At 39.1% G+C, this 27311-nt stretch overlaps 1 pseudogene; it reads left to right on the forward strand.

The window, feature by feature from the left end:
• Window positions 1–13547: 13547 nt before the first annotated feature.
• On the forward strand, window positions 13548–25703 carry LOC129667655 (pumilio homolog 3-like; annotated as a pseudogene).
• Window positions 25704–27311: the final 1608 nt, after the last annotated feature.

Consider the following 27311-nt stretch of genomic DNA (forward strand, 5'->3'; position numbering starts at 1 on the left):
ATATATATATATATATATATATATATATATATATATATATATATATATATATATAAATGTCTATTCTAAATGTATTTGGCAATCTTGAAGAAAATATCTATCTTATCTATGAGCATCTAAGGTTTTGTTCCTAAGTTATTTTTATTATAGTTTGTATATATTAACCTATCTAGACCTGAAAAATCTTTTTAATTCCTAAATAACTGATCTAATTGTAAAGCTATGACTCTCTGGTATTCAACCTCATCAAAGACTTGAAAAGGAATAAAACTAATTACTTGAGTAAATAGAAGTGCATCTAGAAACTTCCAAAAAAATAAAAATTAACAGAGACAGTTTGCTTCCTGAACAACCACCCAAAAGTCTATAATATCATTTTCAGCTTTCTGGCTCAGTAACTTGAACAGACACATTAGTGAAGCAGGAATTATTTCAGACTTGCCTACCCTGTCTTGGCAGAGTTTGGCAGTTGACTTGGCCTGCACTTAAAAACTTGCCCATTTTAGGTAGAATTCTTTCTGTCATATAGCAATGACATTTTCTTTTCCTGAGTGGCTGGTTTGCCACATTTGAAGCCATTTTCATATTGAGGTTTTTTTTTTTTTTTTGATGCTTATCATCTTCTTTGAGGTTGGCCAGGAGATATGTCTCATTGTCCAAGAATTCTTAAAGCAATAAAGAATTTTTATTTCTCTTTATATAATCTATCTATAGAATCATATCTATCTGTTAAACTTAGGGTGTGTATTCCTTTGATAAATTACACTAGTATCTGACATGACCATGAGTTGATTAGCTAATAATTAACTTATATTATTTAATTATCCTAAACAGCTTGTGATAGCAGTTTAAAAGTATTGGAAGTAAAGCTTGTATTTATGAGTTATATGGGCATAATATCTCATACCAGAGTAAGAATATATATATGCACATATATAAATTTGAATTCTATACCATTGTATCAAAATAGACTTATTATTGCATCAATATACAAAATCCTATACCAGTGAGTTAAAAATAACCTTATTTGGGAAAAACAAATAAAGCCTTAAGTTGAAAAGTAGATTCAATAATCAACCTTTTGTCTATAGTCCTATAAGATTTCCCTATAATTATTTACTACTATTATTAGTTTTTATTGAGAGAGGGTTTCTCTGTGTAGTCTTGTCTGTCCTGGACTCACTTGGTAGACTATGCTGGCCTGAAATTCACAGATATCTGCCTGCTTCTGCCTCATTGGCTGCTGAGATTAAAGGCATGCACCTCCATATTTGGCTTATATTTTTATTTTTAACTTTTTATATTTTTAAAAGGTCATTTATTAAATTTTATTCAATTTGTATCCTGGCTGTGGCCCCCTCCCTCATCTCTTCCCCATCCCACCCTCCCTCCCTTTTCTCCCCTAAACCCCTCACCTAGTCCACTGATAAAGGAGGATCTCATCCCTTTCTATTTGATCACAGCCTATCAGGTCTCATCAGGACTGGTTGCATTGTCTTCCTCTGTGGCCTCCTTCTCAGGGGGAGGTAAAAGAGCCAGCCACTGAGTTCATGTCAGAGACAGCCCTCCTGTTCCCTTTACTAGGAACCCACTTGGACACTGAGCTGCCATGGGGTACATCTGTGCAGTGGTTCTAGGTTATCTCCATGCACGGTCCTTGGTTGGAGTATCAGTCTCAGAAAAGACCCTTGTGCCTGTATTTTTTGTTTCTGTTACTCCCTTTTGTACTCTTAAGCACTGATTCCTGCCCCTAATTCCTGAGAGAGTGCAATCTATCATGGTATCCTGATTAGTTTTCTGTCAACTGGAAACAAGCTAGAATGCTCTGGAAAGAGGATTCTCATTAGAAAAAAAAAATGACTCCATCAGTTTTCCAGTAGGCAACTCTGTTGAGAAAATCTTCTTGATTAATAATTGATGTGGAAAGGTACAGGTCACTGTTGGTAAGTCCAGTACTGGGCATGTGGTCCTGAATTTTATAGGAAAGCAGATAGATTAAGGTTTCCAATTCTGTTTTTTTTTTGTGGGATTTCTGTGTGTGCAAACCTGTGTGTCTTTGTGTCTATATGTGTATTCTGTGCTCTTTTTTTTTTTTTTGGCTCTTTTTCTTTTACTTATTTGTTTGTTTTTTCCTATTCTGTTTGTTTTTTTTTCTTTATGTTTTTTTTTTTTTTTTTTTTTTTTTTTTGGCTCTTTTTCTTTTACTTATTTGTTTGTTTTATCCTATTCTGTTTGTTTGCTTTACTTTATCTTATTTATTTTTATTATTATTTTTACATGGCTGTGTGTTTTTAATGGGCAAGAGAGAGGAAAAGTGTGGTTTTGGATGGGTGGGTAGGTGGAAAGGCTCTGGGAAGAGTTGGGAAAGGAGGAGCATAATAAGAATATATTTTATGAAAAAATCTATTTTCAATAAAATTAATTATTGTAATTAGCAGCAGCACCAGCACCAGCACCAGCAGCACCAGCAGGAGCTGGAGCAGGAGCAGGAGCAGGAGCAGGAGCAACAACAACAAAACAGAATGAGTAAGTCATAAGCAACAATCAAGTACATATATTCCTTCATGGCCTCTGCTTCAGTTTTTGCTTCCAGCTTTGTGCCTTGCCTTTCCCCAGTAATGGAGTGTGACCCAAAAGTTGTAAGATTAAGCGAACCATTTTCTCTCTTAGGTGATTTTGGTCATTGTGTTGTATCATAGCAATAGAAATCTGACTAAGACACATGCTAAGAAAGTATAAATGTAAGATGGGCTCCATCCTTGGTAGTAGTGGCACGAGACTGCTTGATCTTTGTGTCAGTGGCCAGGAAGAAAAGGGACCTGGCTGGGACTGAGCCTAAGCTACAACCCACATGCTTTTCTGCTCTTCTCCTGTGTCCCTACCATACCAACTTTGCAAGCTAGGCACACAACCAAAGAGTTCTAACACCTCCCCCAAAGAGTTTCACTAGCAAAAGAAAAAAATACAGGCCACAGAGGAGGTCTTTGCAGTCAGTCCTGAAGATACCTGATAAACCAGGGTCAAATGGAAGGGGAGGAGGACCTCCCCAATCAGTGGAGTTGGAAAGGGGCAGGGAGGAGATGAGGGGGTCTTGGGAGGGAATGAGGGAGCAGGATACAGCTGGGATATAGAGTTAATAAAATGTAACTAATATTAAAAAAATAAAAAAACTATAAAAAAAGAAAAAGTATAAAGTGTACAAACACTTAAGCCTCTGGGGGGGGAATTCTTATCTGAATAATGATATTCTTTCCCTATCTCCCATACCTTTATGGTCCTCTCATGATTCAGATGTATTTAATCCAACTTCAAATGCCCCATAGTTCTAACAGTGCCCATATCTTTAACAATTATAACCAGTCTGTCCACAGTTACCTTTTTATTTATTTTACCATATATCCAACTTTAACTGTATTAACAATCCTTACTAATTACTAGTGTGGGTCTTCGTTTCCTTTGATTATTTTTTTTTCATAATATTTAATTTTAAACCTTTTTGTTTGTAGCTTATGTATGTTTTTATATTTAAAGTACATTTGTTAGCACTCCCATAACTAAGGGAAAAATGTAGAAGGCAGTGTGGAGAGACTGTAAGAGGCAGAGGATTAGGGAGTTTGCTATGAGATTGTGTCTACCACGACATCAGGACCTACACCCATACTGTCTCAGCAGTATGAGTACCTGAACTTGGGCTGAAGAAGGAGGACACCACGGAACATGCCAAACTGCATGGAGGAAAGATCACAAGGCTTCCACCCCACACAAAGAACTATATAGAACTGAATAAAGCAGGGAGCTGAAGAGGTGGCCCTCCCCAGGGAAGAGCACAGCAACTGACTGTCCACTGTCAAATAGTCATCCCTGAAAACACATACAAGTAAATGGACCAAACATGTTATATTTAGGAATCTACATGTATATACAAATGTGTATGCACAGGTAGTAACAATTAATGGAAAAAAGAAACCATATATTAGAAGAACAGTATGGAAGGGGTATATGGAAGGGTCTGGATGGAGGAGAGGGAAGGAAAAATAGAATCACAAAAATAAACAAAAAAGAAAGAAGGAAAGGAAAGAAGGAAGGAAGGAAAAGAAAAAAGGAAGGAAGGAAGTAAGGAAGGAAGGAAGGAAGGAAAGGGCCCACATCACGTGTGTAGATGAGACTTGGTAAATCATTTTTCTTTTACTACCAACCTTGAAGATGTGCATACAGTATCCCATTAAAGAGTAACTAAAACAAAATAAAAAGCAGACATACATATTTAAAATAAGCAAATAAAATGTGTGTGCTATAGCCAGACTATAGCTAAGTATTATTTTTTTTTACTTAATACTTCTGCCTTTTAGTCAACTGTTTATGATATTTAATTTTAGCATAAATGCTGATACAGCAGTATGTCAGCTCGTCAAATTTCCCTTTGATTTTTCATTTTCTCTGTGTGCCATTATTGTCCATTTGGGGAATCAATTTCACCTCCATGAACTACTGTTTCACCCTAGCTTCTATGCTAGTTATTTTCTCATGATTGTGACTAAATACTCACAAAAGCAACTTAAGGAGGGAAGGCTTTACTTTGGCTCACCGCTTGAGAGTGTGTGTGATCCACCCTGGCAGGGAATGTGTGGCATACAGCGTGTGTCGTGTGGCATACTCAGTCATGGTGCAGAGAGTGGTGACAGCTCATACTCCACCTGCTTTCTGCTTCCCCCGCTCTTACCCCGTTGATTCGGTATGGATGTGAACACATAGCTGGCCTCATGCTCCTGTTGACATAGCCTTGAGTCCGTCGTGTCACTGTATCTTCTCTGCCATAAGCCAACATAAATCATTCTTCCTTTAAGTTGCCTCTTGTCATGTATTGGTGGCAACAATGAGGGAAGAGCTGTGCATGTGTTTTATGCCTCGGATATACAGGTTCATTCCCGGGCAGTTGTCTTTCATTGAAACTCTACTTACAGGTAGTTGGGTGGGCCAGTCTTTAGCAGATATAATTGTAGTCAACACATCATTCCAGAACTCTTATCTGCATCTGCTCAAATCAGAAAAGCTGATATATTCTGCTGAAGTTCTCCTTTCTTATACTACTTAATGCATGGAGCTAAGAGAATGCATGGTAACTCTCACCGATGCAATTCTTGCAGAAACTACACTCCTCCATTCTGTGCTGTCCAGTCCAGTTCTCTGGGTGATTAAGGAGTAATTATCTTCTTAATGCTCTGGCTATTAGGTGAGCAAACTTACTTCCAGCCATTTCACTGTGACTCAGTAGAGAAATAAAAAATAATTTAGATGTTTATTTCTCTATTTTTTGTTTTAATTATGAATATCCATGTGTTTCTGGATATGGGCATATCCAGGCTAGGGGCATATGCACATGAGAATCATTGCCCACAGAAGCCAGAAGTGGGTGTTGGATCCTTTGGTGTTGGAATTGTAGGAAGTGTGAGCCATCGTACAAGTGTGTTTGGAACCAAACACTGGACCTTTGCAGGTGTACTATGCACTCTTAACCACTGCGCCATTTCTCCTGCTCCTAAAAATGCTGTTTCCTAACAGCACACATTTTCATTGTAAATGTATACATGCTGCACATGAAAGGAAATATAAATTAGATAGTGTCTTCCTAATGTTTTAGGTTGAATTTCAAAATATGTTATTGTAGAATGTTTTTTAATCTACAAATTATGTGGTAAACCCACTTGATAGTTTAACTAGATATTATGTGTATTTTATTTTATTTTTCAATGGTTTTCAAAAGTCCTTAAAGTTGAGTGAGATTCCTGAGACAATAGTGTAAGATTTCAAGTATTTTGGCATGAGAATTGCATAATCTTCTGTGGACATAGTTCATAATAGTAACCGACCTATTCTGCAGAAGGCTCAATATTTCTCTTATTTGTGAGGGGTTCTTTTAATTATGAACAAGGCATTATTGGCCAAATCCTTTAATAATATTGTAGCAGGTTTATTCTAAAATGATATTGGAGTTACACTAAACTTATCTTTATATGAATTTAACACCAGTTATCAGTCTTCAAAGTAAGAATGTGAGGCTGACTGAAAAATAAAAATTTAATTTTCTAACATAAATTACTTGATTTGTATCAGCACTCAAAATACTGAAGAACTCAATAATGTTTATATATATATATATATAAACATTATATATATATACATATATATGTATATATATATGAACGTATACAGAGGCAAGGCAAGTGAAAGCACAGCTTCCTTGAAGCAGAATCAGTCATAAAGAAGTGCCTCTGTTCTTTATATATTTTGGATATTAGCTCTCTGTCAGATACAGGTTTGGTGAAGATCCTTTCCCAGTCTGTAAACTGTCATTTTGTTCTAACAACAGTATCCTTTGGTTTACAGAAGCTTTTCAGTTTCATGAGGTCCCATTTATTAATCATTGATTTTAGGGCCTGTGCTGTTGGTGTTCTGTTCATGAAGTTGTCTCCTATGCCAATGAGTTCAAGGCTCTTCCCCACTTTTTGGTCTAAGAGATTTAGTGTGTCTGGTTTTATATTGAGGTCTTTGATCCACCTGGACTTTAGTTTTGTGCAGGGTGATAAATATGGGTGTATTTTCATTTTTCTGCATGTAGACATCCAGTTGGACCAGCACCATTTGTTGAAGATGCTATCTTTTCTCCATTGTATGGCTTTGGCATCTTTGATAGACATCAGAAGAGGGAGAAAACAGGAACCAGGTCAGGAGCCTATTACAGAGGGCTCTGCCCTTCAAGGTATCGAAGCAGATGCTGAGACTCATAGCCAAACTTTGGGCAGAGTGCAGGGAATCTTATGAAAGATGTAGAGAGGACAGGAGCTCCATAAGGAAAGCAACAGAACCAAAAATTCTGGGCACAGAGGTCTTTTCTGAGAATGATACTCCAAGCAAGAACCATGTGTAGAGATAACCTAGAACCCCTGCACAGATGTAGCCCATGGAAGCTCAGTTTCCATGTGGGTTCCCTAGTAAGGAAACAGGGGATGTCTCTGACATGAACTCAGTGGCTGGCTCTTTGATCACCTCCCCCTGAGCAGGGAACAGCCTTACCAGGCCACAGAGGAAGACAATGCAGCCAGTCCTGATGAGACCTGATAGGCTAGGATCAGATGAAAGGGAAGGAGGACCTCCCCTATCAGTGGACTAGGGAAGAGGCATAGGGGGAGAAGCAGGAGGGCAGGATTGGGAGGAGATGAGGAAGGAGGCTACAGCTGGGATACAAAGTGGATAAATTGTAATAAATTAAAAAATAAAAATAAATGCTGGGGGAAAAAAGAAAACAAAAGTAGTGCCTGTGTGCTCTGAAAAAAAAAAAAAAAACAGCAAGTGTCTGGAGAGGTGGTTCTTTCAAGTAGTGTAAGCTCTCACAGTGGAAGTGCTGTGGATTGCAAGAGTCAGCTACTGCGCTCACTGAAGAAGGCCTTGATGCTTCTCCCTTCTTATTGAAGCAATGTGTTTTAGGTATGCTCTTACTGTGGGTTGCACCTGCCTTTCTCGCTATTGGGAATTTATGGGTGTGATCCAAAGAACGGGATACCTCTGAACTCACTGAAGCTATTAAACCGATCGATAATGAGGCTTCTTACATCAGCCTTGTGCTTATATTCCTTTATAGAACACATTTTAAAATAATTTAGTGCCAGTAGCAAGTCAGCATTCGCATGGAAACTGTTCTGCATTTATCTACCTTAGTGCAGTCTATTATGAGACAGCGGTTATTTATGAGATGTGGTTAATTTCCATGTATTGGCTGGTATAGTGAGTTTTGTTTCTAAACTCATTATAAAGACATATGACAACAGCACAATTTGCCATAAAAAACACTCCTTTTTAAATGATGCCATCCTGTATACAACTTCTTTATGTTACTTATGCTGACGTGTTTCTTAGAACTATTTAAGACTTCAAAGATATAGGTGGGCATCTCTTTTTCTTTAGATTTGGTCCCTAAGTTAAATTTATAATCATTTTGTCCTTTTGATTTGTGGAATTATTAATTTTAAGTTGATTAAAGACAAATAATTCATTATGATTAACAATTCTTAAAAAAACATTATTTAGAGAATTCTTCCATTTTCCAGGCAAAAATCTCGCTTGACAATGACACCAAGTTTTTGCAGCACATAAAAGTTGCAAAAATTCTCTTTAATATGTATTAAAGTGAGCAGATGGCTCCCACACTGAAATGTAATCTCTGATATCTCCCCTTAACCTTTGCTTGTTCACTGAAGTGATTATTCATGTAAAAGACTGTTTTCACTTACAGATACCACAGCCATTACTCAAGCTAATGACAGCGGATCCTAAGGACGTAGGGTTGGATAAACCTGATAAATCCACTGACTTTTGTGAATGGACATTTTCATCACTCTCATCAGCAAAACAGTCACATCCACAGGGCCACGGAAGTTACTTTTTTTCCTGCAAGGATGCTGAAAATGGATGGCATGGAGTCCTCTTGGAGGACATTGGCTGTAAGAGAATCTCACACGCTCTGCCATTTTCCAAGCATGCTTCCATCAACGTGATGGCTGAGCACTGTAACGCGCAGGAAGTTCAGCTGATTTTTCCTGTTGCGCTAACGGGATATCCCTGAATGCCGCTGCTTTGACTACGTTAATGTGTTAAGACTCCCATCCTTGAGAGTGTTAAGTGCCGAAGGAAGGTCTTCTGTGACAGTATAAGTGAGCCTCTTGAAGTTTCTGCTGATAATTATGCCTGGAAAATTTCCTCTGGGAAATACAATGGGTTGCAACAGATCTGCGTGTTCCGGTTGTGGTACTATGGTCCTCAGTGTTTTGAATTTAGGATGAATTAGACCTTCATCTTCTATTAAAAAGCCAGACCTTCAGCCTCCTTTCCAGGAAGATTGTCTAAGAGGCATTGGCAACCTTTTCAGTTCTCCTGTCAATCGAGGCAGGGCATGCTGGAGTAAGATACGTCCCTGCTGTGTAACCTTTACATGGGACCTGACATTTTAAGTGTCTGTTGTTCGACTTACGGGGTCCGTGACTCTTTTCAGAGTAGTGATGGAATTAATTTGAAGAAAATGTATCTTAGACCTGGATGGTAAGATATGCTGAGAATAGAAGGCCAACGGGCAGCTAGTACACACAGGGAGCCTTGCTTTTTACATGCTGTGATCTATTCCCTGGGAGCGATAAACCTGAGACAAACCCTGCTTTGGCTACTTCACCTGGAACATGCCCAGTCTCATCTCCAAAAGGTGTGATGCTCTATCATCTATTTCATTTCTAAAGCACAAGTATCTTTCTTGATATTTCATGGGTTTCAAATACTTAATACTTTCCTTATCTACATTAAAGAGTAAACTTAGGCCCTCAGACTTATAACAGGAGTCATCTTATGAACAAACCTTGATTGATTTTCTTAATCTCTTTGCTGGTGTATCACTAAACTTATACAATGGTTCAGCCACCGTGAGTCATACATGCACAGAGCTTACAGTTGAAATTGTGGCATATAAACCAGGGTTAAAGTCACTGGAATCTGATGCTCATTTCTACGTTTTCTTCAGATTTGCTTTACCTCCATGCCTTGGCTTTGTTTGTAATTTAGTACACTTAATTTTTTATTTCTGGTCCCTTGGTCAACTATGTGCTTCATATGACCTAGTGATTTTTATTGTTTCCTTGACCATTTTCTCTAAGGTAAATGGCTAACATTTCTAGTACATTAATATATGTCCCATTTTTTCCTCTAAAACATGATATTATATAATATAGACATTGAAATTCCAGAGGCTGGAACCTGAGACTTTACTTCATCTTCTTAGGTGCAAGTCCAACGGTATTATCTCTTGACATCGAGGATGGGTGCTGACTGTCAACAAATAGCACTGACTGAAGAAAGAGAGGCAACTGCAGCATATGTTTATTTTGTAGAAAGTACTTAGCCTAAAAATTATTCAATAAAAATCACTGGCTAAGAACTATGCTATAATGGTATGGTAATGGCCAGTGGCTGACAGTGTATAGCACAGTACTCTGCATAGTTTTCATTGAGAAAAATATTGACATGTGTTTGATGCTGTCAAAAACACACGTAACAACAGTATCTGGCCATATTAAGAATGTGAATAACCCTAATATCTTCCAGTGAGAATGATCAAAGACAAATATCTTAAAACAACTTAGTTCTTACGGGAACCATCACAAAGCAATCTAGGCCTATATATTTTCTCAGTACACTATTTTCTTTTACACTTTCAGGCTTGAACCTATGCTCCTTTCCTTTGTCTGGGCATTTCTTTCTCAACGCAGTGTCTGTATTTCCATTTTAAAACATCAGTCTGAAACATCCTCATTCTGAGAAATGTTTTTGGCTGCATTCCACCCTTGGCATTGGCCATATTTGTTGCTATGTTTCTGTAGCCTTGAAGACTAATTTTGGTTTCACTGATGATCCCAGGGTTTAGACTCCAGGGAAGGTATAGTGTGATTATTAGTAATATACATCTATTTCTAAATTGTCTTTCAATTGTCAAAAAGGCTCTTGAATCCCAGTAACCACTGAAAATACCCCTTCAAGAACTTGATCAAAACATTGTCAATTCATGTTTCAGATCCAGTCTCAATACTATGTTACATTTTATTTTCTGGAATGTCCAGAAGTCTTCTGATAGACAAATGAGATATTTTAATTTTCCCATGGCGTGGAAGGTAGGTAAAAGAGTACATTTGGGAAGAATTCTGAATTTTTGAAAATTATAGCTATGGCCTTAGTAGACTTTGCTAGGCATCTGGCTTTAGAATCATCTTAAACTTGAGTTGAACTATGAAGGCAGAGTGGAGACTAAAAGCTTTCCATGATTTTTAAAAATGTTATAATTGAGCTTAGAACTGCTCTTTATTGTGGCGGTGTGCTTTTAGTATATTATTTTACATGTTGTCGAGCACCAAAAAAAATAGTTGTTATTTTAGGTAATACTCATAGCTGGGACTGCCACAACATCAGCTTGATTCTGCCAGAAGATAGTCGCTGTCAATGGAGTTTCACTGGATGATGTCATCATGGTAGTGTTTTTCTTGTGTTGCAGGTGAATGGCTGTCTATGAAAAATGATAACCAGAATCACAAATAGATGGCTTTTGAGGGTTTTCCTAGATTTTTATTTATTTACTGTGCAGGGGAATACGTGGAAGTCATAGAAAAACTTGTAGTTTGGGTTCTTTCGTTTCTTCATGTGAGCCTGGGGACTGAGCTCAGATTGTCAGGCTTGGCATTAAGTACCTTTACCTGCTGAGGCATTTTGCTGGCCCCACAAAAAGATGCTCGTAAGAGTAGGAAAAAAAGCAGAAAAGAAACTATATTTGATCAGTCAGGCATTCTTAAAAGCTTTCTAACTTGTATTTCATATAATTTTGGCCTTGTTCTACAATGGAAGAGGGGGAAATTAAAGCTCAGAAATATTGAGCAGTTACTTCAAGGTCACACAGCTAGTAAGAACTATTAGGTTCTAAAGTTGTGATTATAATATCTTTCAGTAAAAAAATAACAGGAAAAGGGGCTGGGAATAGGCTCAGTTTATGGAGTTCAAGCCTAGCTTTCACAAAGCTCTGGGTTCCAGCTACAGCACCATATAAACAAGGCAGGCACTTGCGAGGTCGATGCAGTGATGTAGCTGGATCAAAAATTCAATGCCATCCTTATTTACATAGCCGTACTTACATAGTGAGTTCAAGGCCAGCCTAAAGCAACATGAGGGCTCATTAACAAGAAATTAAATACATTTTAATACCTTACTTTTTTATAGTGACTTACTTTCCGTTAATCTCGAAGACACAATGTGTATTTACAAGTGATCATTATGAACAATAAGTTTAAACACAAGAGCTTATAACAGAGAAATATCAACAAAACATTGCTAGGGCCATTGTAAAGAATGTTTGTGCTCAGGCTCACCTTTTAAATATAAGATACACTGACTGCTTCCCATGTGGCTAAGCTGCTGATGTGAGTCTCAGGGGACTCCCAAAGCTTCTGAGTGAGACTTCTGTAGTGCATGGTGTTGCCACATGAGGATACATTTTGTTGGGCCCTACGTCCTAAAAGTGCTGCCATTTGTCTGGGAAAAGCATGGCTCTGAATGTTCAATTTCAAGAGAGAAATTTCATAGTTTAGGGAATTAGTAGACTTGGTTTTGAACATTCAAGTTTACTAGGCTGTGATGGCAACTTTTAAAAAAATATTTGCTGGAATTTAACCTTTAACAGAATGATGTGGCAACTCTAAATTATCTAAAATTCCCGATACAGACTTACACTAAAATACCGATTTTCATCTTAATCTTTAAAAATGTTATTGAAGTAGATTAAACAGTGCTCCACAAAGCGAGCACATTTGACATCATCCATTCTGCCTTAGAATAACATAATTGCTACAGAGTTTTGACATTTAGCAAGGGGTCTGCAGATGCAGCTGCCTCAAGGACAATTTTTCTTCCAAAGAAAACTGATAACATAAGAAGATTATAACTTTTCTAAATGTGGCTTACATATTTAAGGGCAAACCCACTTTCATGCCCCCCCGAAGCATATCTTGCTTTTCAAAATCTTATATTATGCATTTCTATAAAAACATAGTCTTTGTTTGCATTCTGTGCTGTGCCGTTAAAAGTGATGGTATTATTCATGTTGTCTAGAATACAGAATGTATCTCTGCTGAGCCCTTCTTATAGGGCCAAGTGGTTTAAAAAAATAATTTGTAGGAATAGGGTCATTTGTTTTTCCTTACAGTTTTATGAGGTACGAACAGTTGTCTTGATTTTATAACTGAAGAAACAGAGGTCCAGGGGTAGAATAATGTGCCCTATCATGCAGCTGGTCTGTGAGGAACTGGGTTTTTTTTTTAACCCTGTAGTCTCTCTGAATGGGCCACTTCCTGTGGCGAGTTCATAGCTCCCTGTTTCCTTCCTCTACTTTAGGATATGGTGTTGAGATGATGAATATATGCAGTGACAGGTTCCTCCAAATGCCATCACTTGTCCTGCCAAATGCCAGGCACACTCACATACAGTTGTTTGGGATTGTGTAGGAAGAAAAGGGAAGACACAAGGAAAAGAAGGTTGATCCATACAATGCCAGATCAAAAGCAGTAAGTATGCTTTGGCTAACAGAGCAAGCTTCTGGTTTAGGCAAAGCACAAAGAACAAAAATAAGAACATGCCTCTTTTAAGGAGACAAAAGAGTAAAAGGAAATTTATTTTAAAAGTTTGAGATTATTCTGTTCATGGAATGGCACTAAAACATATTCCATGATTAAGCTCTTAGTGTCTTGAAGTGATATTTCCTCTGTGTTATTTCTACTGTTTGATTAGTTCCTCTTGTATTGGACAAAGGAAAGAAGCCTAATCCTCAGACGTGCTAAGCTTAGGTGTCCCTGACTTTTTCTTTTTAAGGTGATGAAAATGCCCACTTATGAAATATCTGCATTACGTGACTGGTTAACTTCCATGCCATTATATAAAAGTCCATAAGTAAAAATGACATCACATTAATCCCTGTCATGTCAGCCAGAGTTGGTGTAACATTGGGCTGCCTATTACCTAGAGCTAATAAGGGAGAGTGGAATAACTCAGAGGCTAGGAACATCAGGAAGCTGCTCATCCTGGAGTATTCAAAGGACAGTGAGCTGTCTGGAGAACTAAAATTAAGGCAGGCAATGCTAAGGCAGAGCTGTTTCCTTAGAAGGTTGAGTTATGGAGATGTGACAACTCCAAATGATGTCTTCATGACAGAGACACGGTTGGGTGGCGGGAAGGTAGGGCACTTGCTTTTTCCTTTCCTTTCTCTTTAAGACAACCCAAATCCAGTGCCAAAAGCACATAATGATGCACTTCTAAGAATGACTTGGAACTGACTTGAGAAAAACAAAGCTGTGTGCACTCTGATCGGTTATGTGTATAGAGATTAAGCATATCTTTAACACAGGAAATAACATGTGTTTGTAAGACGAAACTTCACAGTTATCCAGTCTGATCCAGAAAGGCATGATGACAACATGACAGTCATCAACGTTTTCTGTAGCAGCATCTTATGTTCTCATTCCTCTAGGAGTACGTGATATTTCATGTACAGGAGATGTAGTCTACTTCTTCAAGACTTGCTAAGTCACATCTTTGCCTCTGTTGATACTGAAGGGCAGAACCCAGATGTCTAGAGCCCTTCACTCTTATAATTTATGACTTTATGGACTATTAGGTCCAAATTTCCTTGATTCTGAATGAGACCTTATGTAAGTCCTCCTCTCCCCACATTGGACTCCATGGACCCCCACATCACAGGAGTGACATTTCTGTCATTGCAGAACAAATCCTCATTGTCGAGAGGTAATAACCATTTTCTCTCAGTACCCAAAAACAGTTGTATTCATGCCACCTATTAATTTTAGAATGCTTCCTTTCTTCTCCTGTGATACTTGTACACTAAAAGTAAACAGGAGGAGAAAGAGAAATATTGCAAAAATCACCCAGCCTGAGCTCTAATGGTACTACTATTCCCGCACAGTCTTGTGCTGTGTAACCATGGTTCTGTCAACAATAGGTCACATGTACAATAGTGATCTTGTAATGTGACAGAGCTGAAATGTTCGCATTGTCTAGTGTTGGCTTAGCTGTCATAACATCCAGTGTGATGTGTTTGTTTCATGTGTGTGGTGATATTTTCCCCTCCCAATTGTATAAAAGTTAATAGATACTATTAAGAATAGTGAATTATACTCGGTACTGACAAGAAATATGTAGCAGAAAGACACACAGGGCATATATTCACTCATAAATGGATATTAGACATATAATATAGGATAAACCTACTAAAATCTGTACACCTAAAGAAACTAATCAAGAAGGAGGACTCTGGCTAAAATGCTCAATCTCCATTCAGAAAGGCAAAGAGGCTTGACATCAGAAGAAGGAGAAAACAGGGAACAAGTCAGGAACCTACCACAGAGGGCCTCTGAAAGCCTCTATCCTGCAGGGTATCAAAACAGATGCTGAGACTCATAGCCAAACTTTGGGCAGAGTGCAGGGAATCTTATGAAAGAAGTGGGAAATAGTAAGACCTGGAGAGAACAGGAGCTCCACAAGGAGAGCAACAGAACCAAATTCTGGGCCCAGGGGTCTTTTCTGAGACTGATACTCCAACAAAGGACCGTTCATGGAGATAACCTAGAACCTCTGCACAGTTGTAGCCCATGGCAGTTCAGTCTCCAGATGGGTTCCATAGTAATGGGAACAGGGACTGTCTCTGACATGAACTGATTGGCCTGCTCTTTGATCATCTCCCACTAAGGGGGGGAGCAGCCTTACCAGGCCACAGAGGAAGACAATGCAGCCACTCCTGATGAGACCTGATAGACTAGGATCAGAAGGAAGGAAAGGAAGACCTCCCCCATCAGTGGACTTGGGGAGGAGCATGTGTGGAGAAGGGGAAGGGAGGGTGGGATTGGTAAAGGAAGAGATAGGGAGATACAGGGGGGATACAAAGTGAATAAAGTGAAATTAATAAAAATTAAAATAAAAAATCTTGTACATACACAAAAAAAGAAATACGTTACTTTACTTCAAAACTGAAATGATCAAATCACCAAGGTTTGGGCTTTAAAACAGATGTGAATTCCTAGAGAGCTTTTAAGGTACCATGAGCATGTGTTTAACAAAGGAACTCTTCACTAAGTGATTCACAAGTATTGGATCTCGCCATGCAGAAGAGTAAAACTCCTCCTTTTTATCAGCTACAAAGAACAACTAAAAGTAGATCAAAGATTCATGGAGGACATGAAACTATAGGAAGAAAAGAGGAAAAACATCTCAGGATGTTGGCAAGGGCAAGGATTTTTGGCATAGACCACAAAAAGTAGAGGAAACAAAGAAAAAGTAGACAAATGGGATTTCATCAAAGTAAAAGGCTCTTGTACAACAAAACAAATAAGTGAAAGAGTGAAGAGACATCATACTGAATGGGAGATAGGCCAGTAAGCTAAAGAACTGAAAAGGGGCTGACACCTAGAAAAGAAAAAAATTATGGAAACACATTAGCAAGAGAATGTGTGACCTGCTTTATCAATGGGAAATAAGTCTAAGCAATAAGTCTCAAATATGACCAGTAGGAATATTAAAGTACAAATTAAATATTGCACAAACATACCACTTCCCCGTAGAAGAAATTATGATTATCAAAACAATGAAAATAATATAGGTTAGCAAGGATTTGAAGAAGCCCTGCAAACTGTTGGTGTGAATTTAGAACAGTATAGTCATTGTAGAAAACAACATGGAAGTTTCATGAAAAAATATATGTTACTAGTTTACATATCTGATATACTACATTATTTGACATCATTTTAGACTATGGCCTGTAACTGTCATTTGTTTCTTTATGGGTTCTTGTTTCTTCCACCCTTTTCCTTCTTTTGTTTTTCACCCTGTTAACGCCCTAACTCTAGATTAGAGCAACAAAAGGTTAGAAAGAAGAGGAAAGAGAACCCAGAATAAAGTCAGGGGTTAGAAAGGGTTATCATGAGACTATTTTCTGCTGATTAGGGGCATTGAGTTCCCGGTCAGGATATCTAGTATCTCCTTTTTGTTTCTCCTTTGTGCAGGACTACTTAACAAACCATGACTAACAACAACCAACAATTCAATTCACCAACCACCCCCCTGAATGATCACCAACCGTCAACCATCGGAGCTTTTGCATTTATATTCCCTCTGAAACGTTCCCAGAATTCCAAACATCACACACACAGAAATTATCTGCTGCTGGCAAAAACACACCTCTGCTGTAGCACAAGGCAAATCATAGTCAGCTGTTTTGACATAGCCCCATATTCCCACACCTGGGATTAAAATGAAAAAACACAATCTTATAATGTTTCAGTATTTCTCAAAGAAACAAAAATTTCAAAATTGTCACTACAATACTAATTCTTATAAAAAATTTGCTTAATCAAAAGAGCGGACATGGGGTAAGATTATCAATCCTCGTGCTGAAAGACAGAGGGGATGCGCATTGAACATTGACAGGAGCCTAATGAGCGCATTTGAAAGACTCTAACTAGCAGTGTTTTCAAAGCAAAGACTCATGACCAAACCTTTGGCAGAGTACAGGGAATCATAAGGAAGAAGGGGAGTTAGTCTGATGAGGAAAGGATAGGAGCTCCACAAGGACCAAATATATCTGGGCACAGGGTCTTTTCTGAGACTGACATGCAACCAAGGACCATGTATGAATGTAACCTAGAACCCCTGCTCAGATGTAGCCTGTGGTAGCTCAGTAACCAATTGGTTTCCCATAGTGAGGGGAATAAGGACTATTTCTAACAGGAACTCAATGACTGGCTCTTTGGCCTCCCCACCCCCCAAGGGAGGAGCAGTCCTGTTAGGCCACAGAGGAGAGCTTTGCAGCCAGTCCTGAAGATACCTGATAAAACAGGATCAGATGAATAGGGAGGAGGTCCCCTCTATCAGTGGACTTGGCAAGGGGCACGGTGGAGATGAGGGAGGAAGGGAGGGACTGGGAGGGAATGAGGGATCGGGACATGGCTGGGATACAGAGTTAATAAAATGTAACTGATAAGAAAAAAATAAAATTAAAAAAAAAAGAACAGTGAACTGCATTACATAAGAAGTTTCACATGTTTCAGTTGCCATATCCCTTCACTGAATTAAGAGACCATGCCAAGTGATTGAACCAGGATGCCTAGGTTTGTGTAAGGACACACCATAATATTTATATATGACAAGTCACTCAGTGACTCTTAGAAAACATCTTTGCCATTGATGGCTGACTGTATTGATGTATCCTATCAATAAACATGTATAATTTCTATGCACTAATTTGTTATAATACCCTAATATTTTAACATCTTATTTGAATTTCATGTTCCCAATTGTTATATAGATATATTTTTCCAGCCATCTACAAATGGTTATAAATATCTGCTTAGATGTTGGTCATCTTGACAAAAATTGCTCCGTTAATGCAATAGATAAGGGTAAGGAAACAGAGTGTGATGGAATTCTTCAAGAAAAGCATGGATGCAGGTAAATGGTTATTTACCATTCAGTAGTGGTACACACAATATACTCTTTATTCTATCAAGTTCTCCTTTGCAAAACTATAGATTGGCTTCTACAAGGTTACGTAGGAAGCCTTCCTTTCCCCTTTGCAAATCCAGGTTGACTGGTAAATCAACACGAAGACTAGGTTAAATATATAGTAAATTTGTCATAGAAGGTATCTGTGAGAGAAAATAGGGAGAGCATTGGCTGAGACTGAGAGAGCTGCTAGACAAAAATGCAGGTCAAAACTCAAATAAAAAAGGGGGGAGAGCAGAAGCAGGGATACCAGGGACATGATACCTACCAGCAGAAGGTAGGTATAGCATGGAGTCTTGATCAAAATTGTCCTTTGGACAGGAGTACACCTTCTATAAGCTCCCCGCTCAGATCACCACTTGCTAGGAGCAATGAATGGTCTTCGTACAAACATAGTCGTGGGTAGAGCAAAGCAGCTGCTGCCTCATTCAATTGCACCCCCTGTTCTCAGAATCAGAAACTCATGTTCATCAATGCCACACTCCCATGCAAGTTTACCTCCAAGAGCCCGAACCCTGCAGTGTATACTTCCATGTCATACCATATTCCTCTCTGGCTGGGTCCACATATGGGCATAATACATAATGCAGCATAACTGAGAAGCTATCAAATTATGTTCTCCACTGGATTATAAATCAATAAGGGAAATACTTAAATTTCTGATCCACAGAAACCATATGATATTTTTACTCTTTTAGGTTGTTAAATTTGTGTTATATTTTTATAAAATAGTAGATAATACAGAGAAGCACAGTGTTAACTTATTAACCTAGTACTGTGTATAGGTTTTCTTTTCTGTAAAGAAATGAATGAATTAGCTCTGTGTGTCTCTACCGCATGTGTGAGTTGCTATGATGAAAGTCAAAAGGAAAGAAATCACATGAAAGAGTTCAAAGATATCATAAGAAGAGAATAGATTTCATAAAACATTGATTCTAGCTCTTCATCGACAATTCCAGGAAAGTTGTTAAGAAAGTTGAGCCTAAAATTATATGAAAGAACTTTGTGAAAGGTGGCTCAAAACTTGTCAACTGAGGGGCATCTGGGTTGTTTCCAGCTTCTGGCTATTACAAATAAAGCTGCTACAAACATGATTGAGCAAATGTCCTTATTGTGTACTTGAGCATCTTTTGGATATATGCCTAGGAGTGGTATAGCTGGGTCTTGAGGAAGCGCTATTCCTAGTTGTCCGAGAGAGCACCAGATTGATTTCCAGAGTAGTTGTACAAGTTTACATTCCCACCAGCAGTGGAGGAGGGTTCCCCTTTCTCCACAACCTCTCCAGTATGTGTTGTCTCTTGAGTTTTTGATCTTAACCATTCTGATGGGTGTAAGGTGAAATCTTAGGGTTGTTTTGATTTGCATTTCCCTGATGTCTAATGAGGTTGAGCATTTCTTTAAGTGTTTCTCTGCCGTTCAATATTCCTCTATTGAGAATTCTCTGTTTAGCTCTGTACTCCATTTTTTAATTGGATTACTTGATTTTTTGCTGTTTAACTTCTTTAGTTCTTTATATATACTGGATATTAGTTCTCTGTCAGATATAGGGTTGATGAAGATCCTTTCTCAATCTGTAAGCAGATGCCCCTCAGTGGAGGAATGGATGCACAAATTGTGGTATATCTACACAATGGAATATTACTCAGCAATAAAAAACAAGGAAATCATAAAATTTACAGGTAAATGGTGGGATCTGGAAAAGATGATCCTGAGTGAGCTATCCCAGAAGCAGAAAGATGCACATGGTATATACTCACTCATATAGACATATAACATAGAATAAACCTACTAAAATCTGTACACCTAAAGAAACTAATCAAGAAGGGGGACTCTTACTAAAATGCTTAATTCCTATCCAGAAAGGCAAAGAGGATGGACATCAGAAGAAGGAGAAAAGAGGGAACAAATCAGGAGCTTGACACAGAGGACCTCTGAAAGGCTCTAGCCTTCAGACTATCAATGCAGATGCTGAGACGTCTGGGTAACCTATGGCCAGAGTGCAGGGAATCTTAGGAAAGAAGTGGGAAACAATAAGATCTGGAGAGGACAGGAACTCCACAAGGAGAGCAAGAGAATCAAAAAATCTGAGCACAGGGGTCTTTCCTGAGACTGATACTCCAACCAAGGACTTGCATGGAGATAACCTAAGACCCCTGCATAGATGTAGCCCATGGCAGTTCAGTATCCAAGTGGGTTCCATTGTAATAGGAACAGGGACTGTCTCTGGCATGAACTGATTGGCCTACTCTTTAATTACCTCCCCCTGAAGAGGAAGCAGCATTACCAGGCAACAGAAGAAGATAATGCAGCCACTCCTGAGGAGACCTAATTGACTAGGGTCAGAAGGAAGGAAAAGAAGACCTCCCCATCAGTGGACTTGGGGAAGGGCATTCATGCAGAGGGTGGAGGAAGGGAAGGATTTGGACGGGAGGAGGGGGGGAACCACAGGGGGGATGCAAAGTGAATAAAGTGTAATTAATAAAGAATTAAAAACAAACAAAAAAACTTGTCAAGAAGAGTATGGAGCAGTTCAAGAACAAACCACAAGAGGGCAAAGGACTGAAAGAAAAATAACAAGGCGTATAAACTCAACAAGAAGAGAAAATTCCAACCAGCCAGTTGAAAGAGACAATAAGCAGCCAAGAAATCCAAATGGGATGATTTCCCAAAGAGGAAGACAGCTGAAGCAGAGCGGGAAGTGATAAGACCAACCACAGCATCTTGGTTTGAGCAAATGGACTTGGGAGAAAAGATTATGACAAAGAAAGACAAGAGTGAAGTTCACGATTGATTAGCAGAGGTCGTGTCAAACAGAAATTAAAACTATGCCTTTGCTCATGACTCAACAGGCGTGATCCAGTGCTTCATTCAGTGTGGTAACAAAGAGCAGAGGATGCAGGCTTTTGAAGACCTGTCAGATTGGCTGAATTAAGTAAAAGCAAAGATTCTAGGAATATTGTTAAAAAATGTAAAAGTAAACTACAGGTTGCAGAGATTATCAGACGTTTCTGAGGCCATGTGAAGATGCTAACGCCCTCAAGACACTGGTCATTGCGGAGTATGTGTACTATGATAAAGCCACTTTTGGGTCAGAGGAACATGCTGACAGAGCAGCTCTTTGGGAACACATTTCAGCTCTACCAGGGAGCAGACCACCCAGCTCTGGACAAGGTGCTAGAGGTACAGTTCATTATGGATAAAATAAAGCAGACTCTGACTCCAATGGCCCCCAAATTAAGCATCCACTGATTCATAAAGTATTCTTGGGCTTTTTTTTTTTTAACCCATGCTTCCGCAGAACTCCAATCAGCACTAATTGAAGTCATCCAGGAAGCAGTGGCGCACCTGGTGCCACACATGATAGTGTGCTTGTTGCCATCCATTGCTTGTGGTATGTACACCCAACTGGCTGTGAAAAACACGAAGAGATACTTTGAAAAGGTGACTGATGGCCAGTACTCTCATTTGGTTCTATTTGATTGTATTGATGATTCTAAGCACGTGAAGCATATAATCGTATCAGAAATCGTCAGTTCCTTATCCAACTCACTGAATGACAAGTAAATGACAAACACAGAAAGGAAGTCCTATCCGACTTAGTCCAGAGACCCTTCCCACATGGTACAAGAAACCACTGAGGTTCTGCAGAAAGGCTATAATGAGGCAGACAGTAAGAAACACACTACCGTTCACTGCTTGAGCTCTTGGAATCCATCTCTCCAGCTTTGCTAAGCTACCTGCACGGACATGCTCAGGAGGCCTGTGTGCTGGTGTGAGATCCTGGCATCAGCTACTGGAGACTTGCAGCTGCCTGCCATGGGTGTCGTCACCAGCGCGGCAGCCGGAGAGCTACATCATGGTAGTTAGGATGGAGAGATTCATGTTGCTGAGAATCCTGTGTGACATCTACTTCTCAAATGGTTATTAAAGTGAGGTAAAAAGATGGCAAAATGGAAGAGAAGTTTGCTCTACAAAAAAAATACCCGTAGAGCATGCTGGCATGAAAATCCTGAAGTCCTGGGCCAGCATCGGTCAAGGTGTCATTGTTCTCTACAGCCTTCTTCACGGTTGTGTCCAGGGTGTTGTAAACAAAGTCTAAGCTGTATTGAAAAGCTCGTTTCCTACATGGGAAAAAGCAAACTAACAAACAAAGGCACCACAGTAGAGTTGAAACTCTGCTTTGAAAGTTGAGTGCACAAGTGTGAACAGGTTGAAGAAGCTGGAACCCATTCCTCAGTTAGGAATGGCGGGATCCACCACACTCATAATTTGGAAGCTCTATACATGTACTTCTTCTATGTAAAAGGGCCAATTTCCTATCATTATTTCCCAAACTGGAAAAATAGGAATGAGACGCATTGACTATTTCTTGCACACCAGTTATGCAAAAGACTTATATTTGGTGTACAACACAGGAGACAAATCCTATTAATCCTATTACAGGACATGGGTGATGCAGCTACTGGAGAGAGCAGACAGCAAATGCGAACACTACATTGCCGAGGAGGGTGTACAGATTGAGGTTAATGAGGACTTCATTTGTGGAGCAGGAGTTAATTTGATCTTTTATCTGCTAGAACAAAAACATTTCTACTAACAAATGAGAGGTAAAAACGAGAGAAAGAAACAAAATGTAACAAAGAACAGGTTAGACACAATGGGCACTCATTCCAAGGGAACTAATGCAAAATATCTTTGCTTGTAGAAACTGCGGCCAGAGAGCTTCCTAACATGCTCCTAGAGGTTCCTGAATGACACTGAGTAGGCTTTATGTGGCTGACCCCTGGTCCCTAATCACCCGCAATAACTGTGCTACAGATGGATTGAGCATCCCTGGAGCTAAAGACCTCAGCTGTGAAGGGGGACATTGTTTCCTTCAGGGACCAGGATGCTGAAAGAGGGTAACTGCTATAAAAGGTAGTTATTTCAATGATCATGAATTTCCTGGTTGACCTGACTGCCTTCTTCTTATTTTTGACCTTGTTTCTAGTCTGAGATCCTTTCAAGCAATTAAAAGGAAATGTTTTGGTTTTTAGCCCTTGTTTTTTGACACAGGTTATGTCCAGATCTCTCCCAATTGAAGGTGCTGAGTTAGAACCTCGACAGTGGCAGCTGGGTCAGTACTCTAAACTGCGGGTAAGTGAAGTCGGTGTTCTCATGGGAAAGAGAAGTGGAAATATGCTTTATTCAGTGAAAACACAGAGAAAGAAAACCCCACTGCTTTCTGACTGAGGGCTTGCCTTTTGTAAACATGTCTGAAAATAAACTACTGGGCTTTGATTTCCATTGTAAGCTCAAATGTGGCACCCATGGTTTAAATTACAAGGCTTTTATTGTGTCATTTTTAAAAAGAAGAACGATACGGGCTACACTTTAAATTATACCAAGGAACTTCTTATTCAGAAGTGAACTTCCTGACAACCTCCATCCTTGGAAATGCAATCCACAGTCAGAAGTAAGAAAAAAAAATCATCTTTCAAGGCTAACATCATGGTTTTAAAGGCATGTACTTAACTCCTAGGACCAGCCAGGGCTTTAATGAATTTTCTTAGGATGTAATTTTTCAAAAAACTTGGTGACCCAGTTTCCCAGCTCAAAGTAGGCAACAAAACAAAACAAACAACAGCAGCAACAAAATTATAAACTGAAAATAAGCAAAGTAAGCCTTGGATGTGACCACAAACATAGGAATGATGGCTGACAATCTTATGGAGGAAGTGGAGGCAAGGAATCAAAAGGCGTTTTCAGAGGAGAATTGCCACTCAGGACAAGAAGGCTCTTACATTATTAATAAAACGTACAATTTGTGTTCAGCAATGCCAGTTGAAAAAGTCATGTATAGTGGTGAAATTCTTTGATGTTAAGGTGTGTACATATCTAGTTCTTTCTGCTTTATCATTGAAATTAGAGAGAGAGAGAGGGAGGGAAGAAGGAAGGAAGGAAGGAAGGAAGGAAGAAAGAAAGAAAGAAAGAAAGAAAGAAAGAAAGAAAGAAAGAAAGAAAGAAGTCATGGCCTTTGAATCATTGCAAATACTTTTCCATCTCTATATCAGAGATAAGAATCTTCAAAAAAAAAAGATCATTGGGGGCATCTAGAGAGTGGAATAACAGAATGTAGGTGATATGAAGTAGGACATAAGAAAATAGAGGAGGGACACCTTAGTTGGTAAGCACAGTGGGAGGTTAACTATGGAGAAGGTAGAATGAGTGTTTTAAAAAAACATGAAAGAAGTTCATCCAGCACCAGGTATGAGAAACCTTTTTTTTTTTTTTTTTTTTTTTTTTGAATTGCAGGTCAGGCTAGTACAAGAGACTCCCGAACAATGTAGGCCATTGCTGTTGCCCTTGGTTGCCTCCCAGGGATTAAAGACAAGTCCCTATTGCTGAAGATAATGTGTACTTCATACACAGAATTCAATTTGAGCTGGACCTGAGCGGAAAGCATAGTCCTTGAGGGCTTGCTTTTGTAGAACTAGGAGGTGCTGTTAAAGCTGCCACAGGAGAAGAAATCAATAGTCTTACTTGACTGTGATGCTTAAGAACCACAAAAATGACCAACATGGCAATATTCCTAAAGATGTACTCCTAGCTTGTTAGTAACCAATACCTATCTAATTAGACTTAAGGCCCACTCAACAGGAGGGAAACCTGGTGCTAGAAATCTATCCAGTTACCTGGGGGCTAGTGAGGTCATGAATCTTAAAAGAGAACCTACCATACTATCACTTATTTACTAGGCCAGTAGAGCTCCCAACTGCATTAAAAATATTTATCCTTATCTCAGAGAAAAATCGAGCTCTTACCCTTTATCCAAAAGTAACTCCTTTGTAGCAGATGAAGACCATAACTTAAAACTACAACTGGTCAAAATACAGAAAACAACTGATGTGAGCTGTCAAGCCACAACAGATATGTGAATAGCATGATTCCTGTACCAAAGGCTCAAGCAACATAATGGAAAGAGGGTTTGTATAATATATATGTGTGCATATATATTTATTTCTGTCCATAATTAAAGGAAAAGAGGCCATGAATTATAGAGGAAGCAAGGGGAATCACTTTGGAAGGTTGAATGGAGAGGACATGGGAAGGGTTGGAGGGAGAAAAGAAAGGGGGAGGAAATGATGTAATTACATTTTAATTAAAAAATTAAAAAATATTAAGATAAATTAATAAAATTAGTAGTGGAAAATGGAAAAAAGGTTTCAGCTTTCACTTAAAAGAGCCAGGGACTCATGAATAAATAAAAACAGATTTATTTCATGGATTTCCCAAAGCTTGACTCTCCATAGCAAGCCCTGAAGCATGGGAGAATGGACACACAACATGAGGGCCATTGTGGCAATGGGGACTACATTCCTGATGAAATAAACACCATTTTCATGGTCAGAGAAGCAGAGAAGGTAAAACCATTGGAGGATGACATTACTCAAGTTCTTGGAAAAGGCCCAGTTCCTCTGATTTTGGAAAATCTTGTTGCCAGCATGGGGATTGGTACTTCAGGTGAATTAAAGGCGTTAGAGAGCAATGTATTTCCCCCAGAATGTAAAATGGAACTGTTATGAGACTCTTAGGTAAATTTTAGGCTCAGTAGGTTACCAGAATGATAAAGTAGCAGTCCTCAATGGGCTTTTCAAGGACATAATCCTCTCAGAATTATCTAATTTAGTCCACCAGAGGGATTTCTTTGACCACATCTTACTCAGTGTCCTCCCCTGAAATGGCTAGGGTGGGCATACAAAACCAATGTAATTCCTCACATCAGGAAACAATGGATATGGTCCTGCTTGCCATAAGCTAGAGCCAGAAGCCATGACAATGATAAAAGGCAGTAAGACACATGTACGAGGTGATAGACATGCATACTCCTTAATTTAGTGTAATCATTCTACAAGATATAGCTTTCATCACATCACGTGGTGCTCCATAAATCTATAAAGTAGTGATCAGTAGAAGGTATGGCATGTGTGTCTCTCTATCTGTAGCCCATAAGGTACACTCTGAGCGGGAAAGCAGGAGCATGTGCTCTTGAGAGCACACCAAATGAATTGAATAGTTGCTTGGAAGACACTGTATTTTGTCCCAGAAGGGAAATGAGGTGAGGGTCCTTAGTTATACAGAAGTAAAGAACATTCTAATTGTTTTTTGTGCCTTGTGCATATAACAAAACTCAAAGAGCTTTGTACTTAAAGTGGTTTACACAAAAAATAACAAAGTGGTATGTATAAGAAATCTAAACTTCAGTTATGAGTAGTTGCATTGCAGAATTTCTCATCTTGCTATGTCACTAGAAATAGGAATAAAAGCAAAAACACGTTCTCCATGCATGATACTATAATGGCCAATGCCTTTTTACAGTTAGCTGTCTCTCCTTTTACATGGTAAAACTCAAAGAACATCACTCTTAAAGCTCTTGTTTTCAGAGAATGGAGATGGCCCCAGACCAGAGGTGGTTAAAAGTGCCTGGAGCGTTAAGAATATATGAGATGAGAGCATCAAGAATACTGATTGTGTCCTAGGAAGGGTGCAAACTGTCACCCACCCTCTTTCACCTGAAATTGCAAGGTTATGCAGCTCAGTCTATTGATTCCCTCTGCACGCATATTCCAGCAAGGGAATGCACTTTCTCAGTTACTCTTGCTCCCCTCTAGCTCCTTCTGTTCGGCAGCAGTTTCCATACATGATTAGCACTCAGGTAGCATCTTCCACGTTATCCTTGTGATGTCTGATAGGGAGGACAAAGATGGATACCGCCTTGTTGAGATATGTACACATAATCCATAATGAACAACTGCAGCGTCTTTCTGACCATGACCGGGCAACAAGGCAAAGTGAGAGCCAAGCCTACTGAAGCACTGGGTCCTAAAGGAATGTGTGTTCACTACCTAGCTAAGCATAGAGTTTAGCCCAGCAGATAAGACTTTCCATACCTGCCCAGCACAGGCCTCTGGTTATTGTTTCTGTTCTGATCTGTTTCCAAGGAGACTCAGCCCTATTTTTCTGAGGAACTGATGTAGGATTCAAACAATGCTAACCTTAGAAATTTCCCTTTTCCAGGATGTACTGTTATGATCCATGGTACCAGATTAGCTATCATTGTGAACCTTTGTGTTCTACATAATCCTGTAGATGTTGGAAGACCATGGGGTTTAGAATGAAGGTTTTATATTAAC

Source organism: Psammomys obesus, unplaced genomic scaffold, assembly GCF_907164565.1.
Source record: "Psammomys obesus unplaced genomic scaffold, mPsaObe1.curated_primary_1811, whole genome shotgun sequence".
NCBI classification, from domain to species: Eukaryota; Metazoa; Chordata; class Mammalia; order Rodentia; family Muridae; genus Psammomys; species Psammomys obesus.